The following is a 13,669-nucleotide window of genomic DNA, read 5'->3' as shown; positions in this document are numbered from 1 at the left end:
TTCATGATTACTTAAGTGGCAGTCCTGCAATTCCATCCTTTGGTGAGACTATTAGCAGAAAGAAGGAAATTATCCTAATTCATTAATGCCCAATGAAGAGAAGGGACCCTCCAGTGCTTTTTTTTTCTTTAAAAAAAATGTTTAGGGGTACTCTCATTTTCCTACTCATATTGAAATACTGTCTCTCAATGAGGCCAAACTTACATTCACAAAATGTTTAGGGGTATGCGTACCCCCAGAAAAAAGCACTGGACCCATCTTATTATGCAGGGCATCTTGCAATACATAATAATAATAATAATAATAATAATAATAATAATAATAATAACAACAACAACAACAACAACAACAACAACAACAACAACAATAATAATTTTTATTTATACCCCACCCTCCCCAGCCAAGACCAGGCTCAGGGCAGCTAACAACCAATAATAAAAACAAGTTGATTAAAATACAACTTTAAAAAGCAAGATTAAAATACAACATTAAAACATTAAAATGCAGCCTCTTCACAGGAGGAGGAAGGAAAAAAGAAAGAGGGGGAGGGAATCAAATTGGCTCCAAGCCAAAGGCCAGGCGGAACAACTCTGTCTTACAGGCCCTGCGGAAAGAAATCAGATCCTGCAGGGCCCTGGTCTCATGAGGCAGAGTGTTCCACCAGACCGGAGCCAGTGTTGAAAAGGCCCTGGCTCTGGTTGAGGCTAATCTAACTTAGGGCCCGGGACCTCTAGGGTGTTGCTATTTAGGGACCTTAAGTTCCTCCGTGGGGCATACATCAGCCGTGACAGTCACTTCAACAGGACTACTCCAAAATAAAGGACCAAGGACTTACACTAAAACATTTTGGAAACATCAAAAGATTTTCAAAAAGTTGTTTCTATGATGTTAGATGTTTTAGTGCATCCTTCTCCAAACTGATATGAAGGGCCTATCTAGGATAAATCCTAGGTCTCTTTTTCTGATACTTTCTACTTTAACTTCTCCAGGAATGAGATGGTTTGGCTTAAAAAGCATACTTGTTGAACGATTAGGTATGGAGAGGGACTACTCCTCAGCAACAGCATCCTGTTTGCATGCAGAAGGCACCTAGTTTAGTTTTAAGGATTTGGGGTCACTGGGCTGGAAAATATCTTGAGACCTTGGAGAGCAGCTGCCAAGCTGTGCATGCACACGAAAGCTCATACCAAAAACAAACTTAGTTGGTTCTAAGGTGCTACTGGACAATATATATATATATATATCTACTGCATCAGACCAACACGGCTACCTACCTGTTCTAACACTGAGCATTAGCTGTTCTCATTCTGAGACTTGGTATAAGGGAGCTCTGTGCGTTCAGACTTGTCCTCAAGATGGAAAGTAAAAAATACAAACATGGGGCAAATATTTGGAACCCAAAATATGATCTAAACTAAAGTCTTTCTCTTGACTTTCTATTAACTGATAGAGCTTTGAGGATAAACCCTAGGGGTTTTGAGCGAGAGGTGTGTCTGGGCAACGTTCAAAACAAATAACTTTTCAAGACGACGGATCACATCCCATTGCATCTCTTTCTAAATGTGTGGGATTTTTCATGATCCTCATGGGCAGAGCGGAGACTTTTCTGCACACTGTCAGCTACTCAAGACTCCTTATTCATGTCCCAACATCTCACAATATCAAGAACCCTTGGCGTGAGAGATGGAATGACCCAAAGGCATTGAACAACAAAAGAACAACAACAGAACTGGCTTATGAATATAAAGGACAATTTCCCATATTCCAGGCTGTGAAAATGTGCCTATTTTAGGCAAAAGGCATACTAGATTGTTTAGGGACGTTCTTTCCCACACTGATCTACTTGAATACTATAATGATGACCCACATACAACGCTGAAAGGGCACTATAGATGCGGTCATTGCACATGTTGCAGATTTGTGTTGCCCGTGAAATCATTTAGCAACACAATAAATGGGCGAAAGATTGTTTTGCAACAGTTTACAAATTGTTCTACAAAAACTGTGTATACGGTATCCGTTGTGCTTGTGGGCTTCTATATGTAGGTAGTACTACCCGTGCACTCAGGACTAGAATTTCTGAACATAGGTCCAAAATACACAATGCTTGTCTAGTCCATCATTTCCAGCAAGAGGCTCATACTGAAAATGACCTGAGTTTTTTTTTCTTTCTGTGGGCCTTTAAAAAACTACCTTTTAGATCTGTTGATGTACGAAGAGCCTTGCTACAAAAAGAGTACAAATTAATATTTCAACTAGGAACCTTGTTTCCAAAAGGTTTGAATACCGAATTTGACCTTGGTTGTTATATATAATCAATTTTTGTGCCTTTGTTGGTTTAGCAATAACAGAGAAGTGTTACTGTACCTTTAACCGTGTATGAATGTGATGATTGATTCTATGCACCTGTAATGTATTTAAATGTTTGTTATTACAATTGCTGTGCCTGTGAGCATTTTGTCTTGAGCGAACCGTGTTGAGTGATTAGGTAAGACACAACATGGGATGGGTATTGCATGTAGTTTGTGGTTGTTCATTTATTGTAACTGGAATGCCATCCTGTATTATATAGCATTATTGACTGATGAAACTTGCTGCAAAACCTGGATAATACTTGGAGAACAGGTCTCATCAATTTGGCTTCAACTGATCATTTGGCATTGCGCTTCCTGCTAATGACTACTTGAAGAACGCTTTCTGGCAAGCGCTCCTGCGTTCATGGCTTTGTGCTTCCAGTGAACAACTACTTTCTTCCAGCCATGTTATGACATACTTACTGCATACATAACCGATATATGTAACAACGAGAGAGACACTGGTTCATTCTATGTTTACAGTATATCTCCAGGCTTGGTTATGCACATTGCACTTTAGTTAGTTCATTGTCTAGTAGGTTTATGAAGTTATATATTTATTCCAGTATAATTGTCCTTTATATTCATAAGCCAGTGCTGGTGTTGTTGTTTTGTTGTTTAATAATTGTTACTACACCTGATACAAAGGCATTGAAAACATTGAACATTTGTTCCCTGTTCTTATCCTGGTTTAACTTAGGCCTTGGAAACGTGTTCCTTAGATTTTCACCCACAAATTCTAAGTTCTTTAAACATCTTTACTCTTTTCTGCTTGCATCCTTGTCCCCCCCCCAACAAAAAAATGTTGTAACCAGAAACTATTTAGTGCTGTGTCCTTACACAACACTTTTGCTCAATGTATCTGTTTGCTCAGCTCCAGTTTCAACTTTGAAAAGGGAAGAGAACCGCAAAAGCTCCTTGTAGTTTGTTAATTATTTTAAAGCACCGTTCCCTCACTTCTTTTCAGTTATTCTGTTTATTAGCATGTTCCCTTCCTGCACATATTTTCCCTAAAGTAAGTCCTACTGAGTCTGATGGAATTAACTTTCAAAAGTAAGCATGCTTAGGCTTACGTCCTTATTTCAATTTCCAGTTTATGATTGAATTACAATTAGCATGCATAGCTCCTTCACACAACCACAGGGGTTTAGCAATGGATGTGTGGGTGAGAGTGTGATGACTTGTCCTCCCTCATCTTACTGTGGCACCACATGTGGGGATTAATGGGTCCCTCTCTCCCTGCTGCTTTGATCAGAACATCTTTACTTCTGAAAATCCCCTTAATCATAGAATCATAGAATCATAGAGTTGGAAGAGACCACAAGGGCCATTGAGTCCAACCCCCTGCCAAGCAGGAAACACCATCAGAGCACTCCTGACATATGGTTGTCAAGCCTCTGCTTAAAGACCTCCAAAGTAGGAGACTCCACCACACTCCTTGGCAGCAAATCCCACTGTCGAACAGCTCTTACTGTCAGGAAGTTCTTCCTAATGTTTAGGTGGAATCTTCTTTCTTGTAGTTTGGATCCATTGCTCCGTGTCCACTTCTCTGGAGCAGCAGAAAACAACCTTTCTCCCTCCTCTATGTGACATCCTTTTATATATTTGAACATGGCTATCATATCACCCCTTAACCTCCTCTTCTCCAGGCTAAACATGCCCAGCTCCCTTAGCCGTTCCTCATAAGGCATCGTTTCCAGGCCTTTGACCATTTTGGTTGCCCTCCTCTGGACACGTTCCAGTTTGTCAGTGTCCTTCTTGAACTGTGGTGCCCAGAAATGGACACAGTACTCCAGGTGAGGTCTGACCAGAGCAGAATACAGTGGCACTATTACTTCCCTTGATCTAGATGCTATACTCCTATTGATGCAGCCCAGAATTGCATTGGCTTTTTTAGCTGCCGAATCACACTGTTGGCTCATGTCAAGTTTGTGGTCAACCAAGACTCCTAGATCCTTTTCACATGTACTGCTCTCAAGCCAGGTGTCACCCATCTTGTATTTGTGCCTCTCATTTTTTTTGCTCAAGTGCAATACTTTTAAGTTAAAAAAGCCATGAGCCTGTGCCACAGGGCTCTGTTTGAGACAGGGCTGGTCCAAGGGCCTTTCTCTCCTCCCCCAGTCCAGTTAAAAGTTTTGCTGCCCTTTCTGATTTGTAGTATGTTGAACAGCAACACCTGACTGGGCTGGCCCACCCATGAGGCAATGGGAAGCGCTCACCTCAGGCGGCTGATCTTGGCCTGAGGAGCACGCTGCTCCCCGTGGCCGCCACCTCAACATATGTGCACTTCCACCACATCTGTCCTGATTCTGCTGCGGCAGGATGTGTCCGCAGTGGCAGTAGGGCATGCCCATGGCAGCAGGGGCATGGCATGGCCACAGCAGAGATGGTGCTGGTGGGGCATTTTGCCTCAAGCAGCAAAACATCCTGGGCCAGCCCTGGCACCTTGAACAGAGTTCAATGGGGCTTATTCCCAGGAAAGCGAATACAGTGATACCTCAGGTTACATACACTTCAGGTTATAGACTCCGCTAACCCTGAAATATTACCTCGGATTAAGAACTTTGCTTCAGGATGAGAACAGAATGTGCAGCGGCGGTGCAGCGGCAGCAGGAGGCCCCATTAGCTAAAGTGGTGCTTCAGGTTAAGAACAGTTTCAGGTTAAGAACAGACCTCCAGAACGAATTAAGTTCTTAACCCGAGGTACCACTGTACAGTACTGCAGCCTTCACGATCAAGGATTTGCCACAATACTTCCTATCTTTCCTCATTTTCATTTGACTATCTCCTCTGCCATTACAACTTGCCTATATCGCCGGGCTGTCAATAGGGATTAGAAAGTTTTAGATGGTTTCCCAGGGCATACAGGGATCTAGAGATATCACCCAGCTAAAGACTGGCCAAGCTACCTTTGTCAACCTCTTCCAAGACATGCAGTAGTGCTTTCTCCATTGACATCTTTGAGGCCCATGTCCCTGAATTGTGGGCACCCTGTGCACATTCTGAGTTTGCCTCGAAGGCTGGCACAGCTCTGCTTTGGGAAATGCAAGCCCCAAATTGAAACAACAACACAATCAAACCAGCAGCACTCTAAACCCAATAGCCACACAGAGCTAATTGTGTGTGGTTTGGGGGTTGGTGCCCGTGCAAATCTAAAAAAATCAGTGCATCGGTTTACCCAGGCTTCTGATTATTTAAACACACTTGCCAATCTGATAAAGTTTACATAGCCTCTATATGTGTAAAGTAGATTTCTGTCTGTATCTTACCTGAGGGATTCTTCAGTGAAGCTGGGCGGAAGCGGGCAGATAGGAGGAAGGCAGAGACGAGTCAGAAAAGGTGACTGTCCATTTAAAATGCCTCCTTTTATATAGCTGTGGAAAGCACAATCACATACAACTTTAATAGCTAACTTCCATTAACTTTTACAGGGTAGGAAGACTTCATTGTGGCCTTGACCTTTGAGCCCGTGATCAATAAGGATGATAAGGAACCCTCTCATGCTGATTGCTTCCATGTTTTCTTGGCGATTGCCTAACATTGCAGGATTGGTTTGCATAGGTTACAAATTCTGCTTAAGAATGGCAGTAATGGTATATCCCAGCCTAAATTGCGTTAGAACAACAAGGGAGCAGAAGGCCACTAATAGGGACAACCATAAATGTTGTGAAAGAAGAGGCCCTCACTTCCTGTAAGGATAAAGGGATTATTTTACTAAAGATGCCAGTTTATGGATTGCTGAGTCTTGTTTCCTAGTCCACAGTTAGTTAAATCAGATTACAAAATTTCAGCATCTGCCTGGGGCAAATGTATTGATTTTTATTAGATTTCTATTCCACCTTTGCTCCAAGGAGCTGGTGCCATTTTATCATCACAACACTGTGAGTTAGTTTAGGCTACAAGATAGTGATTGGCCCAAGGTCAGCCATGGTTCATTGTATGACAATGTGGAGCAGGGCCTTCTCTGTGGTGGCACCTGGATGTTGAGTTCTCTCCCATCGGAGATGCAGTTGTCTCCGTTGTTACCAGCTTTTCAACATCAAGTTAAGACATGGGGCCGTCTCCAATGCTCAGCTGGTGTGCAATGGAACTTCTTTTCCTGTCCCCTCCAGCCTCCTGCACACACTCAAAAACAGCTCTGGAGGGTTGGGGAATCATCTGGAGAAGATTGAGGGGGCACAGGGTGGAGGAAAGGAAGTCCAATTGCACCAACAGAACCCCCCTGGCACAGCACTGAATCCCATTTGGTTGTATTCAGTATTAGTCATGCTCAGGCTAAAGACATTAAAATTAATATCTGAAGAAGTGTGCATGCACACGAAAGCTTATACCAAGAACTAACTTAGTTGGTCTTTAAGGTGCTACAGGAAGGAATTTTTTTATTAAAATTAATGGACATGACAAACTTTGTTGTTGTTGTTTAGTCGTTTAGTCGTGTCTGACTCTTCGTGACCCCATGGACCAGAGCACGCCAGGCACTCCTGTCTTCCACTGCCTCCCGCAGTTTGGTCAGACTCATGTTTGTAGCTTCGAGAACACTGTCCAACCATCTCATCCTCTGTCGTCCCCTTCTCCTTGCGCCCTCCATCTTCCCCAACATCAGGGTCTTTTCCAGGGAGTCTTCTCTTCTCATGAGGTGGCCAAAGTATTGGAGCCTCAGCTTCAGGATCTGTCCTTCCAGTGAGCACTCAGGGCTGACTTCCTTAAGACTAACTTAGGTCCATTATTTTTTAGCAGGTCTACTTTGAGTAGAGTTTAGCTGGAATTAAGCCTTTTTTTTTTCTTATGGGCATTTGGAAATGACAGGAGCCATGACTTGGCTCTTGCTGCTCTTTAACTTTCATTTCTTGGTTTTATGGTTTTATGGAAAGTTTGCTCTGTGGTGTTTGAGTGTAATCCTGTGCACTCCCCTAGGAATCTTTGGGTTGAAGGGTACATTATGTAAGAGAGGAAGCAGCAAGAGCTTTGGGTTCAGGCACCGTGATCCCAACAGATAGAATTGGCCTATCAGTGTGCCAACTTTAAAAAAAAACACAAATAGCCAGCAGGTGCAAAAACATTCATAGAGCGGAGAACATTCAACTTTACCTGGAATGCTTCTGGCACCTAGCAAAGATCATCAATAACTACCATTCAGGGACACGATCTAATTGCAACGGAGAACAAGTTCCTGCTGCCAATTTGCGCACCTGTGCATGAAATAACACTTCCTTTAACACCCAATTCCCCCCCCCCCACTCACCAATTGACTGGTAATTCACCCACCATTTGTGTGAGCCAATGTGGTGTAGCAGTGGGAACAGGAGCTGTTCAAATTTTTGGCATGGTTTTTTGTTTTTAGTGTAGTTGTCAACTCTTTGGGAAAGTAACATAGGGTGGTTTTCAACTAAAATTTATACAGAGAGTAGATCTATTGAAAGGAGCAAACTAAACTTTGCCGTGTCCTTTAATTTCAGCGGGTCTGCTCTGAGCAATACTTTGTTGAAGGCCACCCCTAATTCATTTCTCCAACACAAAGTACAATGGCGTCTTCCTTCTTAAAGTCACATTACTGCAAATGCTAAGTGATGATACTAGATCCAGACTAAATTAATTGCAGTTACTTCCCACTGAAAGAAATTGGACTTGCATTGCTTTTTTATTTATATATATAATTTTTATTACATTTTCTAATTTACATTTCAAAATATTCATTTAAACAACCTTAAATCAATGGCTTCCCTTCTTCTCTTTCCATGGTTCATTTTGCATACCATACACCCCTGCATATTTTACATGAACTAAACCATTCAGTAATCAATTGTTACATCCATCAAAACTGATTTATTCTGCTGAATTTACCTTAATGCTACCAGCGTTTTTGAATAAACACAATTTTCACCCATATATTCAGTAAACATTTTCCAGTCTTCTTTAAATGCACATTCTTCTTGTTCTCTTATTCTATATGTTAAATCTGCAAGCTGCATGTATTCCATCAGTTTAAGTTGCCATTCTCCTTTGGTTGGGACCTTGCTTGTTTTCCATTTTTGAAAAACGGGCCACAGTAGTAACATATATAAATGGTCTTTTTTGACACCTGGTAATTTCCCTCTGAATTATCCCCTACAAAAAAGACTCTGGATTTTTTTTGGAAAGGTACTTTAAAACATTTTTCCCCAATTCATTATATATCAATTCTCAATATTCTTTTACAAGTCCACCACATATGATAAAATTCTCAATTCTCAATATTCTTTTACAAGTCCACCACATATGATAAAATGTACCCTCAGACTTACATTGCTAACTTGTCCCCATGATTAAAATAAGATCTGAGTTCAACTAACTTACTGTAGTTGGACAGCAATCCTATGTTTTGAAATTATGTTTATTTAAAGCTATATTAAGAGATTCTATCTGATTTTGAACCAATTTCCGTGTAGTGACTTTTGCACGTATACAAAATAAAATAAAGAAGAAATCCCACCGAGAGGGTGAGAAAAGGGGGAAAGGGGTTTGGGGTAGATGGGATTCACTCAGCGATCCCACTAACACCATTGAAAACTATTGGCCAAACCATGGTTCCTTCCAACTCCACAATTCTATGATTCTATGAAGAAGACAATACAGTGGTACCTCGGGTTACATGTGCTTCAGGTTACATACTGTCAGAGCCGCTTCCAGGTCCCAGCTCACAGAGGACCACGCTAGCCGGCAGTACTGTACAAAAGTCTTTATTGAGTTACAGTTTCCATTTTCAAGCCGCAGCGTGCAGCTCTACGTCTTAGAAGCTAGACCGGCGAAGCTCCGTCTGAGTCTCCGCCTCCTGTACACCAACTTAATACTCTAGTCTTACTCCACCTCTTCCGTCTTTCCTTCCTCCTCTGGGTCCCTCTACCCCCCGTGGTCTCTTCCTTCCTGGACTCTTCTGACGCGGACCCCCCGGACTCTTCTCCCTCCTTGCGGCGGGCTTTAGGACCTGGCTCCCTATCCGGGCTGCTTACTGTGCCGCCTTCCTGTGCATTTGAACTTGGCACGCGCGCCCAGCCTTCAACCTTCCTCTTGACCGTTTCCTTGCTCCCCGATGGAGGTGTGGCCACTCCTGACTCATGCCCTCCCGCTTGCGGCGAGCCGCCAGATCCCGATACCTGGGACCCCTCCCCCCTACTGCACTCTGGCGGGGAAGCTGGTCCCGATTTCCAACTGCTGCTCTCTGAGTCCCCTCTGGCCCCTTCTTCCTGGGGTGTCCCCCTAGGCGCCCCCCTTGCTCTGACCACTGGCGCCCCTTTCTGTGAATCTTCTGATTCACTGGAAAGACTCAGAGATCTCGGGCCGCTGTCATCGCTCATATTTCCTTCGGATTCCTCCCCCTCGCTCTCTGTTTCCTCCCTTTCCTGTGCCTCTGCTCCTGAACCCCTGACACATACGCTTCAGGTTACAGATTCCGCTAACCCAGAAATAGTACCTCGGGTTAAGAACTTTGCTTCAGGATGAGAACAGAAATCGTGCTCTGGCGGCACAACGGCAGCAGGAGGCCCAATTAGCTAAAGTGATGCTTCAGGTTAAGAACAGTTTCAGGTTAAGAACGGACCTCTGGAACGAATTAAGCACTTAACCCGAGGTTCCACAGTATGCAGTTTTGACTTGTGTGCATATTTCCCCCTAAAATAAGACATGCTTGTGTGAGATTGTGGCTAATATATGCATTTATATGCACACTTTACCTTGGTGTGTGCATTTCCTTACTTGGCTGGATTAGTGAGAATTTTGAAAGATGGCAGTACACATCTTTTCATTTTTTTTCAGAATGTGCCTTTAAACACAAATTAAATCAAATTGCTCCTCCATTCCTACCACCAACAAATATGCAGAGGCACAAGGCTGGCAATTTGTGTACTTAAGCATGGCAGAAACAGACCCCTGAACCCCAATGAACCAAGTGATTCATAGGTTCCCCTGGTAATTTATTACCTTTCGCAGTAGCCAGTGTAGTAGATCAGATAAGAATGTTGGGTTTCCAAGTGTGAAACAAATGGCTGTTTCTTCGCAAGGGCAATTGAATAGTCTTCAGAAAACCACTCTTTTGATGTGTTACTTCCTTGCATATTCATTACACATGTAATAAACGCAACATTTCGGTGCCAGGGTAATAGATAAAAACAGAAGGCAAAGGCAGAGATGGAGTTATTCAGAGAAACAAGTGCCATTCTTCATGCACATATGTTAAATTCTAAATCCCCATCATGTACAGTGGTACCTCGGATTACAGACGCTTCAGGTTACAGACTCCGCTAACCCAGAAATAGTACCTCAGGTTAAGAACTTTGCTTCAGGATGAGAACAGAAATCGTGCTCCGGCGGCACCAGGAGGCCCCATTAGCTAAAGTGGTGCTTCAGGTTAAGAACTGACCTCCAGAACGAATTAAGTTCTTAACCTAAGGTACCACTGTATTTTTGTATCTTGTAAAAAGCCAGTGGCGGACTTTGGGCTCTCAAATTTCAGCGGTGCCCTGTATGACACTAAAATTCGGTGCCCACCCGCCTCTCGCGTCCCATTCCTCAGCACTGTTGTGGCGCCCTCCTCCCGGCAGCACGGCACCCAGTGTGGCCAAACCAGTCATGTTGCGTGGCGAGTTCCCGCCCCCCACCAAGACACCAGACACCAGAATTTAAGGTTAAATGGGCGAATTAGGCCACAACTTTATTGAATTCAGGAATGAGAGGCATTGGCTTAGGTATTGGTCCTATCGACTATCCGGCTCCAGCCCATTTGCTGGAGACACGGGAAGGGTTAACACCATAGTGGGGGAGTCTCCTGCTGAGGCATGTCAACTAGGAGCTCCCCCGGGTCACCGCTCGGGGGCGTGCCTTAGGCCCACACCTCCATAGGTTTCAGACAGGGCCACGCCCCCCGGAGTCCTTTACCGGACCACCCTTCGTTCTCTGGGGGGAGGTGGTGGCGTTCCTCCCCCCCCACATCCTCTTAACCCCTTCTTACCAATGCCTAACCGCCAATGCCGAAGAGTTGTGACAAGTTGCTACAAGGTAGGCGAAAAACCAAATGGCTGCAAATTGCCAATTGGGAAAAATTCCTACTATGCCCCTTGCGGTGACAGACCGAAGTCCATAGCAAAGTCAGAAACCTACCTAAAGGGAGGGAGGGTGGGAAAACATGGGGGCAAGCCGGCAAAAGAGGGCGAGCCCCAGCCGCGCCGGCCCTAAATAGGGCAGGCCACGCCCCCGCCACCCGATTGGCTGGCCGGGTGGACGACACGGCCGGGATTCTCCTGCTCTCACGGGGGCTGAAATCAGCCCCCCGCTCACGTGGGGTGGGCGTGAAGCCCGCAACCCCACCTCCTGGGCCAGGTCTGGAAGTGGCTTTATCCTAAAACCACCTCTGGTCAAGCTACAGCAGATGCAGTCCCTGCTTTTCAATTTGGTACAAGTTGTACTGTGCAAGCACAACTTTTTGGGTTCACTTCTCTCAGGGGTACTGTCACAGGAAGCATTTTGCCCCCTCCACCCATAAAGTTGGCCAGAGCTGCCTTTTTTCTTTTCTTTTCTTTTCTTTTCTTTTCTTTTCTTTTCTTTTCTTTTCTTTTCTTTTCTTTTCTTTTCTTTTCTTTTCTTTTCTTTTCTTTTCTTTTCTTTTCTTTTCTTTTCTTTTCTTTTCTTTTCTTTTCTTGTCCCTTACAGGCTTCAATGCCATCAAGTCCGATCATGTTGCTTCTGGGCTTGTAAAGCAGGCAGAGGATAACGCTTTTCCTATATCACACAGGAATGTTTCCCTTCACTTTTACAGACTCTTGCAAGCTAGCTGCAATTTGACCCATAGCCCCTTTAAGGATGGGACGCGGGTGGCACATGGGACGCCGGTGGCACTGTGGGTTAAACCACAGAGCCTAGAACTTGCAGATCAGAAGGTTGGTGGTTCGAATCCCCGCCACGGGGTGAGCTTCCGCTGCTCGGTCCCTGCTCCTGCCAACCTAGCAGTTCGAAAGAACCTCAAAGTGCAGGTAGATAAATAGGTACCGCTCTGGCGAGAAGGTAAACGGCGTTTCCGTGCGCTGCTCTGGTTCGCCAGAAGCAGCTTAGTCATGCTGGCCACATGACCCAGAAGCTGTATGCCGGCTCCCTCGGCCAATAAAGCGAGATGAGTGCCGCAAACCCAGAGTCGGTCACGACTGGACCTAATGGTCAGGGGTCCCTTTACCTTTAAAGAAGCTTGCAATTGGGAGTCCAGGACATTGCGTGACAAAGAGACAAGCAGTGATGGCTGAAGGGTTTTTGTGAAAGTCCGGGCATTTTTGTGGCAATTGGAGACTGTCTTGCTACTGCAGCAGGTTAGCAGGGCAGGCAATGATGTCAAAGCCATGATTCTTCAACATCAACTTCGTTGGACTGGTCATGTTGTGCAAATGCCTGATGATCGTCTTCCAAAGCAACTACTCTATTCCGAACTTAAAAATGGAAAGCGTAATGCTGGCGGTCAACAAAAGAGGTTTAAAGACTCTCTCAGAGCAAATCTTTAAAAATGTAGGATAAACACCAACAACTGGAAAACACTGGCCTGCAAGTGCTCCAACTGGAGAACAGCCTTTACCAAAGGTGTCATGGGCTTTGAAGCTCAGGACGAAAAGGAGAAATGTGCTAAGAGGAAGGCACGCTTGGCAAACCCTCACTGTGATCAACTCCCACCCAGTAACCTATGTCCATAGCTGTCAACGTTTCTCTTTTTTAAGGGAAATTCCCTTATTCCAAATAGGATTCCACGCAAGAAAAGGGAAAAGTTGACAGCTATGCCTATGTCCCCACTATGGAAGGATGTGTGGTTCCAGAATTGGCCTCCACAGTCAATTACGGACTCACTGTTAAGACCGTGTTCATGAAAGACAACCTTATTTAGCTATGAGTGATTGCCGAAGAAGAAGAAGAAGAAGCAGAGCAGGCCAAATTGTTGTTGTTGTTGCTGGGCCAGAAGTTCTTCACCCCTGCATTACTACACCTTGGCTCAGTGGCAAACATGTGAGGACAACCATGGGCCTGCTTGTCTTCTCCACCAGCAATTCATTCTCAACTTCATCCTCAAATGCTGTGGAGAGCTTCCATGCCCCTGCAATGTGTGCCAAAGCTGCCCAACCACACACCTAGATTCAGGGTTAATAATTGCTACACTGCTATTCATCTTCTGCCCTTGGTTTGACCTGCAAATCTGGCCCAGTTCCTTAGACATATGAGGGGCATGTGTGGGTGGGACACAGTAATAGAAGAGCCTTTTGCAGCCATATGATGAAGCCTTGACATTCCAGTGTCTGCTCTCTCGCCATGGAAAT

The 13,669-nt window shown here is 44.4% G+C and overlaps 1 protein-coding gene across 1 annotated transcript in view; it reads right to left on the bottom strand.

Annotated features, from left to right (window-relative positions):
* Window positions 1-12,392, bottom strand: part of DUS4L (dihydrouridine synthase 4 like) — a 72,136-nt gene extending 59,744 nt beyond the window's left edge. The window contains exon 1 of the mRNA XM_081211819.1: window positions 12,369-12,392. The gene's annotated coding sequence lies outside the window, so the exon portion shown is untranslated. The remainder of the gene's footprint in view (window positions 1-12,368) is intronic.
* Between the last annotated feature and the right edge of the window lie 1,277 nt (window positions 12,393-13,669).

The sequence above is a fragment of the Podarcis bocagei genome (genome assembly GCF_964188305.1).
Source record: "Podarcis bocagei genome assembly, chromosome: 10".
Classification (NCBI taxonomy): Eukaryota; Metazoa; Chordata; class Lepidosauria; order Squamata; family Lacertidae; genus Podarcis; species Podarcis bocagei.
The sequence above is the reverse complement of the archived record's forward strand: the minus strand, read 5'-3'. Positions and strand labels throughout refer to the sequence as shown.